The following is a 22,620-nucleotide window of genomic DNA, read 5'->3' as shown; positions in this document are numbered from 1 at the left end:
AATTTAATATAAAAATAATTCAATAGTTTAATTCATAATGAATTGTTAAATTTATTATATAAATAATTCAAGAGTTTAATTGATAATGAATTGTTTAATTTATTGTACAAATAATTCAATAGTTTAATTTATAATGAATTGTTTAATTTATCATGTAAATAATTCAACAGTTTAATTTATAATTAATTGCTTAATTTATTATACAAATAATTCATGTGATTATATTAAAATAAATTGAATAATTTATTATAAAAATAATTCAAAGTTTAGTTTATTGTATAAATAATTCAATAGTTTAATTTATAATGAATTGTTTAATTTATTATATGAATAATTCAAGTAATTATTTTAAAATGAATTGTTTAATTTATTATAAAAATATTTCAAAGTTTAATTTATTATATAAATAATGCAATAGTTTAATTTATTATATAAATAATGCAATAGTTTAATTTATTATATAAATAATTCAATTGTTTAATTTATAATGAATTGTTTAATTTATTATATAAATAATTCAATCCTTTAATTTATAATGAATTGTTTAATTTATGATAGAAATAATTCAATAGTTTAATTTATAATGAATTGTTCAAATTATTACAGAAATAATTCAAAGTTTAATTTATTATATAAATAATTCAATCGTTTAATTTAGAATGAATTGTTTAATTTATTACATAAATGATTCATGTGATTATTTTAAAATAAATTGATTAATTTATTAGAAAAATAATTCAAAATTCAATTTGTTATATAAATAATGCAATCGTTTAATTTATAGTGAATTGTTTAATTTATTATAAAAATAATTCTAGTGATTATTTTAAAATATATTGATTAATTTGTTATAAACATAATTCAAAGTTTAATTTATCACATAAATAATTCAATAGTTTAATTTATAATGAATTGTTTCATTTATTACATAAATAAAATAAGTGATTATTTTAAAATGAATTGTTTAATTTATTATAAAAATAATTCAAAGGTTAATTTTTTTATACAAATAATGCAATAGTTTAATTTATTATAGAAATAATTCAATTGTTTCATTTGTAATGAATTGTTTAATTTATGATGTAAATAATTCTGGTGAATATTTTAAAATTATTTTATTTAATTTATTATAGAAATAATTCAAAGTTTAATTTATTATACAAATAATGCAATTGTTTAAATTATTATATAAATAATTCAATCGTTTAATTTATAATGAATTGCTTAATTTATTATATAATTAATTCAATAGTTTAATTTATAATGAATTGTATAATTTATTAAATAAATAATTCTAGTGATTATTTTGAAATAAATTGATTAATTTGTAAAAAAATAATTCAAAGTTTAATTTATTGTACAAATAATTCAATAGTTTAATTTATTATATAAATAATTCAATCGTTTAATTTAGAATGAATTGTTTAATTTATTATATAAATGATTCATGTGATTATTTTTCTAATAAATTGATTAATTTATTAGAAAAATAATTCAAAATTTAATTTGTTATATAAATAATGCAATCGTTTAATTTATAGTGAATTGTTTAATTTATTTTATAAATAATTCAATTTTTTCATTCATAATGAATTGTTTAATTTATTATATAAATGATTCAAGTGATTATTTTAAAATGAATTGATTACTTTATTATAAAAATAATTCAAAGTTTAATTTATCATATAAATAATTCAATAGTTTAATTTATAATGAATTGTTTAATTTATTTTATAAATAATTCAATTGTTTCATTTATAATGAATTGTTTAATATAATTTATAAATAATTCATGTGATTATTTTAAAATGAATTGTTTAATTTATTTTATAAATAATTCCAGTGATTATTTTAAAACAAAGTGATTGATTTATTATAAAAATAATTCAAAGTTTAATTTATTGTATAAATAATTCAATAATTTAATTTATAATTCATTGTTTAATTTATGATAAACATAATTCATGTGATTATTTTAAAATAAATTGATTATTTTTTTATGAAAATAATTCAAAGTTTACTTTGTTATAAAAATAATTCAGAGTTTAATTTCTGATATAAATAATTCAATATTTTAATTTATAATTAATTGTTTAATTTATTATAAAAATAATTCAAATTGTATTAATTATATAAATAATTCAATCGTTTAATTGATTATATAAATAATTCAATCGTTTAATTGACAATGAATTGTTTAATTTATTATAAAAATAATTCAAAGTTTCATTTATTATATCATTAATTCAATAGATAAGTTTATTATATAAATAATTCAATAGTTTAATTTATAATGAATTGTTTAATTTATTATATAAATCTTGCAATAGTTTAATTGATAATGAATAGATTAATTTATTTTAGAAATAATTCAAGTGATTATTTCACAATAAATTGATTGATTTGTTATAAAAATTATTCAAAGTTTAATTTGTTGTAAAAATAATTACAAGTTTAATTTATTATACAAATAATTCAATAGTTTAATTTATAATTGATTGTTTAATTTATTATATAAGTAATTCAATAGTTTACTTTATAATTCATTGTTTAATTGATTATATAAATAATTCATTAGTTTAATTCATAATGAATTGTTTAATTTATTATAAAAATAATTAAAGGTTTAATTTATTATATAAATAATTCATGTGATTATTTTAAAGTAAATTGATTAATTTATCATAAAAATAGTTCAAAGTTTAATTTATCATATAAATAATTCAATAGTTTAATTTATAATGAATTGTTTAATTTATTTTATAAATAATTCAATTGTTTCATTTGTAATGAATTGTTTAATTTATTATATAAATGATTCATGTGATTATTTTAAAATAAATTGATTAATTTATTAGAAAAATAATTCAAAGTTTAATTTGTAATACAAATAATGCAACAGTTTAATTTATTATGTAAATAATTCAAGCTTTAATTTATTATATAAATAATACAATCGTTTAATTTACAATGAATTGTTTAATTTATTTTATAAATCTTTCAATAGTTTAATTGATAATGAATAGTTTAATTTATTTTATAAATAATTCAAGTGATTATTTCACAATAAATTGATTGATTTGTTATAAAAATTATTCAACGTTTAATTTGTTGTAAAAATAATTACAAGTTTAATTTATCATACAAATAATTCAATACTTTAATTTATAATTCATTGTTTAATTGATTATACAAATAATTCATTTGTTTAATTTATAATTAATTGTTTAATTTATTATATCATTTCTTTCAATAATTTAATTTATAATGAATTGTTTAATAATTAAACTATTAATAATTAAAAATAATTAAAGGTTTAATTTATTATATAAATAATTCATGTGATTATTTTTAAGTAAATTGATTAATTTATTATAAAAATAATTCAAAATTTAATTTGTTATATAAATAATGCAATCGTTTAATTTATAGTGAATTGTTTAATTTATTTTATAAATAATTCAATTTTTTCATTCATAATGAATTGTTTAATTTATTATATAAATGATTCAAGTGATTATTTTAAAATGAATTGATTACTTTATTATAAAAATAATTCAAAGTTTAATTTATCATATAAATAATTCAATAGTTTAATTTATAATGAATTGTTTAATTTATTTTATAAATAATTCAATTGTTTCATTTATAATGAATTGTTTAATATAATTTATAAATAATTCATGTGATTATTTTAAAATGAATTGTTTAATTTATTTTATAAATAATTCCAGTGATTATTTTAAAACAAAGTGATTGATTTATTATAAAAATAATTCAAAGTTTAATTTATTGTATAAATAATTCAATAATTTAATTTATAATTCATTGTTTAATTTATGATAAACATAATTCATGTGATTATTTTAAAATAAATTGATTATTTTTATATGAAAATAATTCAAAGTTTACTTTGTTATAAAAATAATTCAGAGTTTAATTTCTGATATAAATAATTCAATATTTTAATTTATAATTAATTGTTTAATTTATTATAAAAATAATTCAAATTGTATTAATTATATAAATAATTCAATCGTTTAATTGATTATATAAATAATTCAATCGTTTAATTGACAATGAATTGTTTAATTTATTATAAAAATAATTCAAAGTTTCATTTATTATATCATTAATTCAATAGATAAGTTTATTATATAAATAATTCAATAGTTTAATTTATAATGAATTGTTTAATTTATTATATAAATCTTGCAATAGTTTAATTGATAATGAATAGATTAATTTATTTTAGAAATAATTCAAGTGATTATTTCACAATAAATTGATTGATTTGTTATAAAAATTATTCAAAGTTTAATTTGTTGTAAAAATAATTACAAGTTTAATTTATTATACAAATAATTCAATAGTTTAATTTATAATTGATTGTTTAATTTATTATATAAGTAATTCAATAGTTTACTTTATAATTCATTGTTTAATTGATTATATAAATAATTCATTAGTTTAATTCATAATGAATTGTTTAATTTATTATAAAAATAATTAAAGGTTTAATTTATTATATAAATAATTCATGTGATTATTTTAAAGTAAATTGATTAATTTATCATAAAAATAGTTCAAAGTTTAATTTATCATATAAATAATTCAATAGTTTAATTTATAATGAATTGTTTAATTTATTTTATAAATAATTCAATTGTTTCATTTGTAATGAATTGTTTAATTTATTATATAAATGATTCATGTGATTATTTTAAAATAAATTGATTAATTTATTAGAAAAATAATTCAAAGTTTAATTTGTAATACAAATAATGCAACAGTTTAATTTATTATGTAAATAATTCAAGCTTTAATTTATTATATAAATAATACAATCGTTTAATTTACAATGAATTGTTTAATTTATTTTATAAATCTTTCAATAGTTTAATTGATAATGAATAGTTTAATTTATTTTATAAATAATTCAAGTGATTATTTCACAATAAATTGATTGATTTGTTATAAAAATTATTCAACGTTTAATTTGTTGTAAAAATAATTACAAGTTTAATTTATCATACAAATAATTCAATACTTTAATTTATAATTCATTGTTTAATTGATTATACAAATAATTCATTTGTTTAATTTATAATTAATTGTTTAATTTATTATATCATTTCTTTCAATAATTTAATTTATAATGAATTGTTTAATAATTAAACTATTAATAATTAAAAATAATTAAAGGTTTAATTTATTATATAAATAATTCATGTGATTATTTTTAAGTAAATTGATTAATTTATTATAAAAATAATTCAAAGTTTAATTTTTCATATAAATAATGCAATAGTTTAATTTATAATTAATTGTTTCATTTATTATATCAATAATTCATGTGATTATTTTGAAATAAATTGATTAATTTATTAGAAAAATAATTCAAAGTTTAATTTGTTGTGTAAATAATTCAATAGTTTAATTTATTATATGAATAATTCAAGCTTTAATTTAGTATATAAATAATTCACGCTTTAAATTATTATCTAAATAATTCAATACTTTAATTCATAATGAATTGTTTAATTTATTTTATAAATAATTCATGTGATTATTTTGAAATGAATGTTTAATTTATAACAAAAATAATTTAAATTTTATTTATTATATGACTAATTCAACAGTTTAATTTGTTATAAAAATAATTCAAATTTAATTTATTGTCGAAATAATTCAATAGTTTAATTTATAATTTATTGTTTAATTTATTATATAAATAAATCATATGATTATTTTAAAATAAATTGATTAAATTTAATATAAAAATGATTCAAAGCTTAAATTGTTTTAAAAATAATTTATTGTTCAATTTATTCCATAATAATTCAATAGTTTAATTTAGAATGAATTGTTCAATTTATTATATAAATGATTCAAGTGATTATTTTAAAATAAATTGATTGAATTGTTATAAAAATAATTCAAAGTTTAATTTCTAATATAAATAATTCAATACTTTACTTAATAATGAATTGTTTAATTTATTTTATAAATAATTCATGTGATTATTTTTAAATGAATTGTTCAATTTAATATAAAAATAATTCAAAGTTTAATTTATTACATAAATAATTCAATAGTTTAATTTATAATGAATTGTTTAACTTATTTTACAAATAATTCAAAGTTTAATTTATTATATAAATAATTCATCACTTTAATTCATAATGAATTGTTTAATTTATTGTGTAAATGATTCATTTATTATATGAATAATTCAAGCTTTAATTTATTTTATAAATAATTCAATAATTTAACTTATAATGAATTGTTTGATATAATTTATAAATAATTCATGTGATTATTTTAAAATGAATTGTTTAATTTATGATATAAATAATTCGTGATTATTTTAAAATAAATTGTTCAATTTTTTATAAAAATAATTCAAAATTTAATTTCTTATAAAAATAATTCAAAGTTTAATTTATGATATAAATCATTCAATATTTTAATTTATAATTAATTTTTTAATTTTTTATAAAAATAATTCAAATTTTATTAATTATATAAATAATTCAATCGTTTAATTGATTATATCAATAATTCAATAGTTTAATTGATAATGAATTATTTAATTTATTATAAAAATAATTCAAAGTTTAATTTATGATACAAATAATTCAATATTTTAATTTATAATTAATTGTTTAATTTTTTATAAAAAAAATTCCAATTTTATGAATTATATAAATAATTCAATCGTTTAATTGGTTATATCAATAATTCAAGAGATTATTTTTAAATGAATTGTTTCATTTATTATAAAAATAATTCAAAGTTTAATTTATGATATCATGAATTCAATAGTTTAATTTATTATATAAATAATTCAATAGTTTAATTTATAATGAATTGTTTAATTTATGATATAAATAATTCGTGTGATTATTTTAAAATAAATTGTTTAATTTTTTATAAAAATAATTCAAAGTTTAATTTCTTATAAAAATAATTCAAAGTTTAATTTATTTTGTAAATAATTCAAGTGATTATTTTAAAATGAATTGTTCAATTTATTATAAAAATAATTCACAGTTTCATTTATTGTATAAATAATGCAATAGTTTAATTTATAATATAAATAATTCAATAGTTTAATTTATAATAAATTGTTTAATTTATTTTATGAAATGTATAATTTATTATATAAATAATTCAATAGTTTAATTAATAATGAATTGTTTAACTTATTTTATAAATAATTCAAAGTTTATTTTATTATATAAATAATTCAATAGTTTAATTTATAATTAATTGTTTAATCTATTGTATAAATAATTCATGTGATTATTTTGAAATAAATTGATTAAATTTAATATAAAAATAATTCAATTGTTTAATTTATAATGAATTGTTTAATTTATTTTATAAATAATTCAAGTGATTATATGAAAATGAATTGTTTCATTTATTATAAAAATAATTCAAAGTTTAATTTATTATATAAATAATTCAATAGTTTAATTTATTATATAAATAATTTATGTGATTATTTTAAAATAAATTGATTAAATTTATTATAAAAATAATTCAAGGTTTAATTGTTTATATAAATAATTCAATAGTTTAATTTATAATGAATTGTTAAATTTATTATATAATTGATTCAAGTGATTATTTTAAAATAAATGGATTGATTTGTTATAAAAATAATTCAAAGTTTATTTTATTACATAAATAATTCAATAGTTTAATTTGTAATTAATTGTTTAATCTATTGTATAAATAATTCATGTGATTATTTTAAAATAAATTGATTAAATTTAATGTAAAAAAAATTCGATAGTTTAATTTATAATGAATTGTTTAATTTATTATATAAATAATTCATGTGATTATTTTAAAATAAATTGATTAAATTTATTATCAAAATAATTCAAGGTTTAATTGTTTATATATATAATTCAATAGTTTAATTTATAATGAATTGTTAAATTTATTGTATAAATGATTCAAGTGATTATTTTAAAATAAATGGATTGATTTGTTATAAAAATAATTCAAAGTTTATTTTATTACATAAATAATTCAATAGTTTAATTTATAATTAATTGTTTAATCTATTGTATAAATAGTTCATGTGATTATTTTAAAATAAATTGATTAAATTTAATGTAAAAAAATCAATAGTTTTATTTATAATGAATTGTTTAATTTATTATGTAAAAAATTCAAGTCATTATTTTAAAATAAATTGATAGATTTCTTATAAAAATAATTCAAAGTTTAATTTATTTGATAAATAATTCATTAGTTTAATTTATAATGAATTGTTTAATTTATTTTATAAATAATTCATGTGATTATTTTAAAATGAATTGTTTAATTTAATATCAAAATAATTCAAATTTAATTTATTATAACAATAATTCAAGCTTTAATTTATTATATATATAATGCAATAGTTTAATTTATAATGAATTGTTTAACTTATTTTACAAATAATTCAAAGTTTATTTTATTATATAAATAATTCAATAGTTTAATTTATAATTAATTGTTTAATCTATTATATAAATAATTCATGTGATGATTTTTAAATAAATTGATTAAATTTAATACAAAAATAATTCAAGGTTTAATTTATTATATAAATAATTCAACAGTTTAATTTGTAATGAATTGTTTAATTTATTATGTAAAAAATTCAAGTGATTATTTTAAAATAAATTGATCGATTTATTATAAAAATAATTCAAAGTTTAATTTATTTGATAAATAATTCATTAGTTTAACTTATAATGAATTGTTTAATTTATTTTATAAATAATTCATGTGCTTATTTTAAAATGAATTGTTTAATTTAATAACAAAATAATTCAAATTTAATTTATTATAACAATAATTCAAGCTTTAATTTATTATATATATAATGCAATAGTTTAATTTATAATTAATTGTTTAATCTATTATATAAATAATTCATGTGATGATTTTTAAATCAATTGATTAAATTTAATACAAAAATAATTCAAGGTTTAATTTATTATATAAATAATTCAACAGTTTAATTTGTAATGAATTGTTTAATTTATTATGTAAATCATTCAATTGATTATTTTAAAATAAATTGATGAATTTATTATAAAAATAATTCAAAGTTTAATTTATCATATAAATAATTCAATACTTTAATTAACAATGAATTGTTAAACTTATTTTTTTAATAATTCAAAGCTTAATTTGTTATATAAATAATTCAATTGTTTAATTGAGAATGAATTGTTTAATTTATTATATAAATGATTCACGTGATTATTTTAAAATAAATTGATTGATTTGTCATAAAAATAATTCAAAGTTTAATTTATTATATAAATAATTCAATACTTTAATTAATAATGAATTGTTTAACTTATTTTATAAATAATTCAAAGTTTAATCTGTTATAAAAATAATTCAAAGTTTAATTTATTATATAAATAATTCAATAGTTTAATTTATTATATAAATAAATCATGTGATTATTTTAAAATAAATTGATTAAATTCATTATAAAAATAATTCAAAGTTTAATTTATTATACAAATGATTCAATACTTTAATTCATAATGAATTGTTTGATTTATTTTATAAATAATTCATGTGATTATTTTTAAATGAATTGTTTAATTTAATACAAAAATAATTCAAAGTTTAATTTGTTATAAAAATAATTCAAAGTTTAATTTATTATATAAATGATTCAATACTGTAATTAATAATGAATTGTTTAACTTATTTTATAAATAATTCAACGTTTAATTTGTTATAAAAATAATTCAAAGTTTAATGTATTATATAAATATTTCAATAGTTTAATTTATAATTAATTGTTTCATTTATTATATAAATAATTCATGTGATTATTTTAAAATAAATTGATTAGTTTATTATAAAAATAATTCAAAGTTTAATTTTTTACATGAATAATGCAATAGTTTAATTTATTATATTAATAATTCAAGCTTTAATTTATGAAAAAATAATTCAATAGTTTAATCTATAATTAATTGTTTAATTTATTATATAAATAATCCATGTGATGATTTTGAAATAAATTGATTCATATTTTATAAAAATAATTCAAAGTTTAATTTATTATATAAATAATGCAATTGTTTAATTTATAATGAATTGTTTAATTTATCATATAAATAATTCATGTGATTATTTTAAAATAATTTGACTAATTTATTTAAAAATAATTCAAAGTTTAATTTTTTATATAAATAATGCAATAGTTTAATTTGTTAAATATATAATTCAATTGTTTAATTTATAATGAATTGCTTAATTTATTTTATAAATAATTCAAGTGATTATATGAAAATGAATTGTTTATTTTATTATAAAAATAATTCAAAGTTTATTTTATTATATAAATAATTCAATAGTTTAATTTATAATTAATTGTTTAATCTATTGTATAAATAATTCATGTGATTATTTTGAAATAAATTGATTAAATTTATAAAAAAATAATTCAAAGATTAATTGATTATATATATAATTCAATAGTTTAATTTATAATGAATTGTTAAATTTATTATATAAATGATTCAAGTGATTATTTTAAAATAAATGGATTGATTTTAATAAAAAAAATTCAAAGTTTAATTTATTACATGAATAATTCAATTCTTTAATTCATAATGAATTGTTTAACTTATTTTATAAATAATTCAAAGTTTATTTTATGACATAAATAATTCAATAGTTTAATTTATAATTAATTGTTTAATCTATTGTATAAATAATTCATGTGATTATTTTAAAATAAATTGATTAAATTTAATGTAGAAAAATTCAATAGTTTAATTTATAATGAATTGTTTCATTTATTATGTATAAAATTCAAGTGATTATTTTAAAATAAATTGATTGATTTATTATAAAAATAATTCAAAGTTTCATTTATTATATAAATAATGCAACAGTTTAATTTATTATATAAATAATTCAATAGTTTAATTGATAATGAATTGTTTAATTTATTATATAAATATTTCAAGTGATTATTTTTAAATGAATTGTTTCAATTATTATAAAAATAATTCAAATTTTAATTTATTGTATAAATAATTCAATAGTTTAATTTATAATGAATTGTTTAATTTCTTATATAAATAATTCATCTGATTATTTTAAAATAATTTGACTAATTTATTTAAAAATATTTCAAAGTTTAATTTTTTATATAAATAATGCAATAGTTTAATTTGTTAAATAAATAATTCAATTGTTTAATTTATAATGAATTGTTTAATTTATTATGTAAAAAATTCAAGTGATTATTTTAAAATAAATTGATTGATTTATTATAAAAATAATTCAAAGTTTAATTTATATGATAAATAATTCAATAGTTCAATTTACAATGAATTGTTTAATTTATTTTATAAATAATTCATGTGATTATTTTGAAATGAATTGTTTAATTTAATATCAAAATAATTCAAATTTAATTTATGATAACAATAATTCAAGGTTTAATTTATTATATAAATAATTCAATAGTTTAATTTATAATTAATTGTTTAATCTATTATATAAATAATTCATGTGATGATTTTTAAATAAATTGATTAAATTTAATACAAAAATAATTCAAGGTTTAATTTAATATAAATAATTCAACAGTTTAATTGAAAATGAATTCTTTAATTTATTATGTAAATAATTCAAGTGATTATTTTAAAATAAATTGATGAATTTATTATAAAAATAATTCAAAGTTTAATTTGTTATATAAATAATTCAATTGTTTAATTGAGAATGAATTGTTTAATTTATTATATAAATGATTCAAGTGATTATTTTAAAATAAATTGATTGATTTGTCATAAAAATAATTCAAAGTTTAATTTATTATATAAATAATTCAATACTTTAATTAATAATGAATTGTTTAACTTATTTTATAAATAATTCAACGTTTAATTTGTTATAAAAATAATTCAACGTTTAATGTATTTCAATAGTTTAATTTATAATTAATTGTTTCATTTATTATATAAATAATTCAAGTGATTATTTTTAAATGAATTGTTTCATTTATTATGAATATAATTCAAATTTTATTTTATTATATAAATAATTCAAGTGATTATTTTAAAATGAATTGTTTAATTTATTATAAAAATAATTCAAAGTTTCATTTATTGCATAAATAATTCAATAGGTTAATTTATAATGAATTGTTTAATTTGTTATATAATTAATTCATGTGATTATTTTAAAATAATTTGACTAATTTATTATAAAAATAATTCAAAGTTTAATTTATCATACAAATAATGCAATATTTTAATTTATTACATAAATAATTCAATAGCTTAATTTAATATGTAAATAATTCATTAGATTAATTCATAATTAATTGTTTAATTTATTATATAAATAATTCAAATGATTATTTTAAAATGAATTGTTTAAATTATTATAAAATAATTCAAATTTAATTTATTATATCAATAATTCAGTTGAATTTATTGTATAAATAATGCAACAGTTTAATTTATTACATAAATATTTCAATAATTTAATTTATAATGATTTGTTCAATTTATTTTATAAGTAATTCAAGTGATTGTTTTAAAATGACTTGTTTAATTTATTATATAAATAATTCAATAGTTTAACTTATAATGAATTGTTTCATTTGCTATAAAAATAATTCAAATTTAATTTATTGTATAAATAATTCAATAGTTTCATTAATTATATAAATCATTCAATAGTTTAATTTACAATGAATTGTTTAATTTATTATACGAATAATTCAATAGTTTAATTTATGATATAAATAATTCATAGTTTAACTTATAATGAATTGTTTAATTTATTGTATAAATAATCCAATAGTTTAATTTCTAATGAATTGTTTAATTTATTATGTAAATAATTCAACATGTTAATTAATAATGAATTGTTTAACTTATTTTATAAAAAATTCATGTGATTATTTTAAAATGAATTGTTCAATTTATTATAAAAATAATTCATAGTTTCATAAATTAAAAAAATAATTCAAAGTTTAATGATATATAAATAATTCAATAGTTTAATTTATAATTAATTGTTTAATTTATTGTATAAATAATTCAATAGTTTAATTTATAATGAATTGTTTAATTTATTATATAAATAATTCAAGTGATTATTTTAAAATGAATTGTTCTATTTATTATAAAAATAATTTAAAGTTTAGTTTATCATATACATAATTCATAGTTTAACTAATAATGAATTGTTTAACTTATTTTATAAAAAAATCATGTGATTATTTTAAAATGAATTGTTCAATTTATTATAAAAATAATTCATAGTTTCATAAATTAAAAAAATAATTCAAAGTTTAATGATATATAAATAATTCAATAGTTTAATTTATAATTAATTGTTTAATTTATTGTATAAATAATTCAATAGTTTAATTTATAATGAATTGTTTAATTTATTATATAAATAATTCAAGTGATTATTTTAAAATGAATTGTTCTATTTATTATAAAAATAATTTAAAGTTTAGTTTATCATATAAATAATTCATAGTTTAACTAATAATGAATTGTTTAATTTATTATATAAATAATTCAACAGTTCAATTTTTAATGAATTATTTAATTTATTATGTAAATAATTCAACATGTTAATTAACAATGAATTGTTTAATTTATTTATAAATAATTCAAAGTTTAATTGATTACATGAATAAATCAATAGTTTAATTTATAATGAATTGTTTAATTTATTTTATAAATAATTCATGTGATTATTTTAAAAGGAATTGTTTAATTTATTATAAAAATAATTCATAGTTTAATTAATCAAATAAATAATTCAAAGTTTAATTGATTATACAAATAATTAAATAGTTTAATTTATCATATAAATAATTCAATAGTTTAGTTTATAATTAATTGTTTAATTTATTGTATAAGTAATTCAATAGTTTAATTCATAATGAATTCTTTAATTTATCATATAAATAATTCAACAGGTTAATTAATAATGAATTGTTTAATTTATTTTGTAAATAATTCATGTAATTATTTTAAAAGAATTGTTTAATTTATTATAAAAATAATTCATCGTTTAATTAATTAAAAAAATAATTCAAAGTTTAATATGATATATAAATAATTCAATAGTTTAGTTTATAATTAATTGTTTAATTTATTGTATAAATAATTGAATTGTTTAATTTACAATGAATTGTTTAGTTTATTTTATAAATAATTCATGTGATTATTTTAAAATGAATTGTTTAATTTATTATAAAAATAATTCAAGTGATTATTATAAAATGAATTGTTTAATTTAGTATGAAAATAATTCAAATTTAAATTTATTATATAAATAATGCAATAGTTTAATTTATCATACAAATAATTCAATAGTTTAATTCATAATTAATTGTTTAATGTATTTTATAAATAATTCAAGTGATTATTTTGAAATAAATTGATTGAATTGTTATAAGAATAATTCAAAGTTTAATTTCGAATATAAATAATTCAATACTTTACTTAATAATGAATTGTTTAATTTATTTTATAAATAATTCATGTGATTATTTTTAAATGAATTGTTCAATTTAATATAAAACTAATTCAAAGTTTAATTTATTACATAAATAATTCAATAGTTGAATTTGTAATGAATTGTTTAACTTATTTTACAAATAATTCAAAGTTTAATTTATTACATAAATAATTCAATAGTTTAATTTATAATGAATAGTTTAATTTATTATATAAATAATTCATTTGATTATTTAAAAATAAATTGATTAAATTTATTATAAAAATAATTCAAGGTTTAATTGATTATATAAATAATTCATCAGTTTAATTTATAATGAATTGTTTAATTTATTGTGTAAATGATTCAAGTGTTTATTTTAAAATAAATTGATTGATTTGTCATATAAATAATTCAAAGTTTAATTTATTATATAAATAATTCAATACATTAATTAATAATGAATTGCTAAAATTATTTTATAAATAGTTCAAAGTTTAATTTATTAGAAAAATAATTCAAAGTTTAATTTGTTATATAAATAATACAATAGTTTAATTTACAATGAATTGTTTAATTTATTTTATAAATAATTCAATAATTTAACTTATAAGGAATTGTTTAATATAATTTATAAATAATTCATGTGATTATTTTAAAATGAATTGTTTAATTTATGATATAAATAATTCATGTGATTATTTAAAATAAATTGTTTAATTTTTTATAAAAATAATTCAAAGTTTCATTTATGATAAAAATAATTCAAAGTTTCATTTATTATATAAATAATTCAATACTTTAATTAATAATGAAATGTTTAACTTATTTTATAAATAATTCAAAGTTTAATTTGTTATAAAAATAATTCAAAGTTTAATTTATTATATAAATAATTTAATATTTTAATTTATAATTAATTGTTTAATTTTTTATGAAAATAATTCCAATTTTATGAATTATATAAATAATTCAATCGTTTAATTGGTTATATCAATAATTCAAGAGATTATTTTTAAATGAATTGTTTCATTTATTATAAAAATAATTCAAAGTTTAATTTATGATATCATGAATTCAATAGTTTAATTTATTATATAAATAATTCAATAGTTTAATTTATAATGAATTGCTTAATTTATGATATAAATAATTCGTGTGATTATTTTAAAATAAATTGTTTAATTTTTTATAAAAATAATTCAAAGTTTAATTTCTTATAAAAATAATTCAACAGTTTAATTTATGATATAAATAATTCAATATTTTAATTTATAATTAATTGTTTAATTATTGTATGAATAATTCAACAGTTTAATTTGTTAAATGAATAATTCAATAGCTTAATTTATAATGAAATGTTAAATTTACTATGTATATAATTCAAGTGATTATATTAAAAAGAATTGTATAATTTGTTATAAAAATAATTCAAACTTTAATTTATTATGCAAATAATTCAGTCATTTAATTTATTATATGAACAATTCAAAGTTTAATTTATGATATAAATAATTCAATAGTTTAATTTATTGTATAAATAATTCAATGGCATAATTTATAATGAAATGTTAAATTTATTATATATATAATTCAAGTTATTGTATTAAAAAGAATTCTTTAATTTATTATAAAATAATTCAAAGTTTAATTTATTATATAAATAATTCAATAGCTTAATTTATTATGTAAATAATTCATTAGTTTAATTTATAATTAATTGTTTAATTTATTATATAAATAATTCAAATGATTATTTTAAAATGAATTGTTTAAATTATTATAAAATAATTCAAATTTAATTTATTATATCAATAATTCAGTTGAATTTATAATATAAATAATGCAACAGTTTAATTTATTATATAACTATTTCAATAATATAATTTATAATGATTTGTTCAATTTATTTTATAAAAAATTCATGTGATTATTTTAAAATGAATTGTTCAATTTATTATAAAAATAATTCATAGTTTCATAAATTAAAAAAATAATTCAAAGTTTAATTTATAATAAATTGTTTAATTTATTTTATGAATGAAATTTATTATATAAATTTATTTTATGAATTGTATAATTTATTATATAAATAATTCAATAGTTTGATTTATGATGAATTGTTTAATTTATTCTATAAATAATTCAAGTGATTATTTTAAAATAAATTGATTGAATTACAATAAAAATAATTCAAAGTTTAATTTATTTGATAAATAATTCAATAGTTTAATTTATAATGAATTGTTTAATTTATTTTATAAATAATTCATGTGATTCTTTTAAAATGAATTGTTTAATTTAACATCAAAATAATTCAAATTTAATTTATTATAACAATAATTCAAGGTATAATTCGTTATATAAATAATTCAGTAGTTTAATTTATAATGAATTGTTTAATTTATTATAAAAATAATTCAAGGTTTAATTTTTCAGATAAATAATGCAATAGTTTAATTTGTTACATAAATAATTCAAAAGTTTAATTTATAATGAATTGTTTAATTTATTATATGAATAATTCAAGTGATTATTTTTAAATGAATTGTTTCATTTATTATAAAAATAATTCAAATTTTAATTTATTATGTAAATAATTCAATACTTTAATTAACAATGAATTGTTTAATTATTTTTAAAATAATCCAAAGTTTAATTTGTTATGTAAATAATTCAACAGTTTAATTTGGAATGAATTGTTTAATTTATTATATAAATGATTCAAGTGATTATTGTAAAATAAATTGATTGATTTGTCATAAAAATAATTCAAAGTTTAATTTATTATATAAATAATTCAATACTTTAATTAATAATGAAATGTTTAACTTATTTTATAAATAATTCAAAGTTTAATTTGTTATAAAAATAATTCAAAGTTTAATTTATTATATAAATAATTCAATAGTTTAATTTATAATTAATTGTTTCATTTATTATATAAATAATTCATTTTGATTATTTTAAAATAAATTGATTAATTTATTAGAAAAATAATTCAAAGTTTCATTTATTATATAAATAATTCAACAGTTTAATTTATAATGAATTGTTTAATTTATTATAAAAATAATTCAAATTTTAATTTATTATAACAATAATTCAAAGTTTATTTTATTACATAAATAATTCATTAGTTTAAATATAATTAATTGTTTAATCTATTGTATAAATAATTCATGTGATTATTTTTAAATAAATTGATTGATTTGTCATAAAAATAATTCAAAGTTTAATGTATTTTATAAATATTTCAATAGTTTAATTTATAATTAATTGTTTCATTTATTATATAAATAATTCATGTGATTATTTTAAAATAAATTGATTAATTTATTATAAAAATAATTCAAAGTTAAATTTATTATAAAAATAATTAAAAGTTTAATTTTTTACATGAATAATGCAATAGTTTAATTTATTATATAAATAATTCAAGCTTTAATTTATGACAAAATAATTCAATAGTTTAATCTATAATTAATTGTTTAATTTATTATATAAATAATTCATGTGATTATGTTGAAATAAATTGATTAATATTTTATAAAAATAATTTAAAGTTTAATTTATTATATAAATAATGCAATTGTTTAATTTATAATGAATTGTTTAATTTATGATAAAAATAATTCAAGTGATTATTTTTAAAAGAATTGTTTAATTTATTATAAAAATAATTCAAAGTTTCATTTATTATATAAATAATGCAACAGTTTAATTTATAATGAATTGTTTAATTTATTACATAAATAATTCAAGTGATTATTTTTAAATGAATTGTTTCATTTATTATAAAAATAATTCAAATTTTATTAATTATATAAATGATTCAATCGTTTAATTGATTATATCAATAATTCAATCGTTTAATTGATAATGAATTGTTTAATTTATTTTATGAATAATTCAAGTGATTATTTTAAAATAAAGTGAATGATTTATTATAAAAATAATTCAAAGTTGAATTTATTCAATTTATTCAAAGTTGAAATAATTCATATGATTATTTTAAAATCAATTGATTAAATTTATTATAAACATAATTCAAGGTTTAATTGATCATATATATAATTCAATAGTTTAATTTATAATGAATTGTTTAATTTATTGTATAAATGATTCAAGTGATTATTTTAAAACAAAATGGATTGATTTGTTATAAAAATAATTCAAAATTTAATTTGTTATATAAATTATTCAATAGTTTAATTCAGAATGAATTGTTGAATTTATTATATAAATAATGGAAGTGATTATTTTAAAATAAATTGATTGAATTACAATAATAATAATTCAAAGTTTAATTTATTTGATAAATAATTCAATAGCTAATTTACAATGAATTGTTTAATTTATCATATAAAAAATTCATGTGATTATTTTAAAATAATTTGACTAATTTATTTAAAAATAATTCAAAGTTTAATTTTTTATATAAATAATGCAATAGTTTAATTTGTTGAATAAATAATTCAATAGATTAATTTATAATGAATTGTTTTATTTATTTTATAAATAATTCATGTGATTATTTTAAAATAAATTGATTAATTTATTATAAAAATAATTCAAAGTTTAATTTATTATAAAAATAATTAAAAGTTTAATTTTTTACATGAATAATGCAATAGTTTAATTTATTATATAAATAATTCAAGCTTTAATTTATGAAAAAATAATTCAATAGTTTAATCTATAATTAATTGTTTAATTTATTATATAAATAATTCATGTGATTATTTTGAAATAAATTGATTAATATTTTATAAAAATAATTCAAAGTTTAATTTATTATATCAATAATGCAATTGTTTAATTTATAATGAATTGTTTAATTTATTACATAAATGATTCAAGTGATTATTTTAAAACAAATTGGATTGATTTGTTATAAAAATAATTCAAAATTTAATTTGTTATATAAATTATTCAATAGTTTAATTCAGAATGAATTGTTGAATTTATTATATAAATAATGGAAGTGATTATTTTAAAATAAATTGATTGAATTACAATAATAATAATTCAAAGTTTAATTTATTTGATAAATAATTCAATAGCTAATTTACAATGAATTGTTTAATTTATCATATAAAAAATTCATGTGATTATTTTAAAATAATTTGACTAATTTATTTAAAAATAATTCAAAGTTTAATTTTTTATATAAATAATGCAATAGTTTAATTTGTTGAATAAATAATTCAATAGATTAATTTATAATGAATTGTTTTATTTATTTTATAAATAATTCATGTGATTATTTTAAAATAAATTGATTAATTTATTATAAAAATAATTCAAAGTTTAATTTATTATAAAAATAATTAAAAGTTTAATTTTTTGCATGAATAATGCAATAGTTTAATTTATTATATAAATAATTCAAGCTTTAATTTATGAAAAAATAATTCAATAGTTTAATCTATAATTAATTGTTTAATTTATTATATAAATAATTCATGTGATTATTTTGAAATAAATTGATTAATATTTTATAAAAATAATTCAAAGTTTAATTTATTATATCAATAATGCAATTGTTTAATTTATAATGAATTGTTTAATTTATTACATAAATGATTCAAGTGATTATTTTAAAACAAATTGGATTGATTTGTTATAAAAATAATTCAAAATTTAATTTGTTATATAAATTATTCAATAGTTTAATTCAGAATGAATTGTTGAATTTATTATATAAATAATGGAAGTGATTATTTTAAAATAAATTGATTGAATTACAATAATAATAATTCAAAGTTTAATTTATTTGATAAATAATTCAATAGCTAATTTACAATGAATTGTTTAATTTATCATATAAAAAATTCATGTGATTATTTTAAAATAATTTGACTAATTTATTTAAAAATAATTCAAAGTTTAATTTTTTATATAAATAATGCAATAGTTTAATTTGTTGAATAAATAATTCAATAGATTAATTTATAATGAATTGTTTGATTTATTTTATAAATAATTCATGTGATTATTTTAAAATAAATTGATTAATTTATTATAAAAATAATTCAAAGTTTAATTTATTATAAAAATAATTAAAAGTTTAATTTTTTGCATGAATAATGCAATAGTTTAATTTATTATATAAATAATTCAAGCTTTAATTTATGAAAAAATAATTCAATAGTTTAATCTATAATTAATTGTTTAATTTATTATATAAATAATTCATGTGATTATTTTGAAATAAATTGATTAATATTTTATAAAAATAATTCAAAGTTTAATTTATTATATCAATAATGCAATTGTTTAATTTATAATGAATTGTTTAATTTATTACATAAATGATTCAAGTGATTATTTTAAAACAAATTGGATTGATTTGTTATAAAAATAATTCAAAATTTAATTTGTTATATAAATTATTCAATAGTTTAATTCAGAATGAATTGTTGAATTTATTATATAAATAATGGAAGTGATTATTTTAAAATAAATTGATTGAATTACAATAATAATAATTCAAAGTTTAATTTATTTGATAAATAATTCAATAGCTAATTTACAATGAATTGTTTAATTTATCATATAAAAAATTCATGTGATTATTTTAAAATAATTTGACTAATTTATTTAAAAATAATTCAAAGTTTAATTTTTTATATAAATAATGCAATAGTTTAATTTGTTGAATAAATAATTCAATAGATTAATTTATAATGAATTGTTTAATTTATTTTATAAATAATTCAAGTGATTATTTTTAAATGAATTGTTTCATTTATTATAACAATAATTCAAAGTGTAATTTATTGTAGAAATAATTCAATAATATAATTTATAATGAATTGTTTAATTTATGATATAAATGATTCAAGTGATTATTTTAAAATAAATGGATTGATTTGTGATAAAAATAATTCAAAGTTTAATTTATTACATAAATAATTCATTAGTTTAAATATAATTAATTGTTTAATCTATTGTATAAATAATTCATGTTATTATTTTTAAATAAATTGATTAAATTTAATATAAAAATAATTCAATAGTTTAATTTATAATGAATTGTTTAATTTATTATATAAATAATTCATGTGGTTATTTTAAAATAAATTGATTAAATTTAATATAAAAATAATTCAAGGTTTAATTTATTATATAAATAATTAAATAGTTTAATTTATAATGAATTGTTTAATTCATTATGTAAATAATTCAAGTGATTATTTTAAAATAAATTGATTGAATTACAATAAAAATAATTTAAAGTTTAATTTATTTGATAAATAATTCAATAGTTTAATTTATAATGAATTGTTTAATTTATTTTATAAATAATTCATGTGATTCTTTTAAAATGAATTGTTTAATTTAATATCAAAATAATTCAAATTTAATTTATTATAACAATAATTCAAGGTTTACTTCATTATATAAATAATTCAATAGTTTAATTTATAATGAATTGTTTAATTTATTATAAAAATAATTCAAGGTTTAATTTTTCAGATAAATAATGCAATAGTTTAATTTGTTACATAAATAATTCAATAGTTTAATTTATAATGAATTGTTTAATTTATTATATGAATAATTCAAGTGATTATTTTTAAATGAATTGTTTCATTTATTATAAAAATAATTCAAATTTTAATTTATTATATAAATAATTCAAAGTTTAATTTATTATATAAATGATTCAAGTGATTATTTTAAAATAAATGGATTGATTTGTTATAAAAATAATTCAAAGTTTAATTTATTTCATAAATAATTCACTAGTTTAAATATAATTAATTGTTTAATCTATTGTACAAATAATTCATGTGATTATTTTGAAATGAATTGATTACATTTAACATAAAAATAATTCAAGGTTTCATTTATTGTATAAATAATGCAATAGTTTAATTTATTATATAAATAATGCAATAGTTTAATTTATAATGAATTGTTTAATTTATTTTATAAATAATTCAAGTGATTATATGAAAATGAATTGTTTAATTTATTATATAAATAATGCAATAGTTTAATTTATAATGAATTGTTTAATTTATTATATGAATAATTCAAGTGATTATTTTTAAATGAATTGTTTCATTTATTATAAAA

The sequence above is a fragment of the Heptranchias perlo genome, chromosome 23 (assembly GCF_035084215.1).
Source record: "Heptranchias perlo isolate sHepPer1 chromosome 23, sHepPer1.hap1, whole genome shotgun sequence".
In the NCBI taxonomy this organism is placed as follows: Eukaryota; Metazoa; Chordata; class Chondrichthyes; order Hexanchiformes; family Hexanchidae; genus Heptranchias; species Heptranchias perlo.
Note: the sequence above shows the minus strand (reverse complement) of the source record.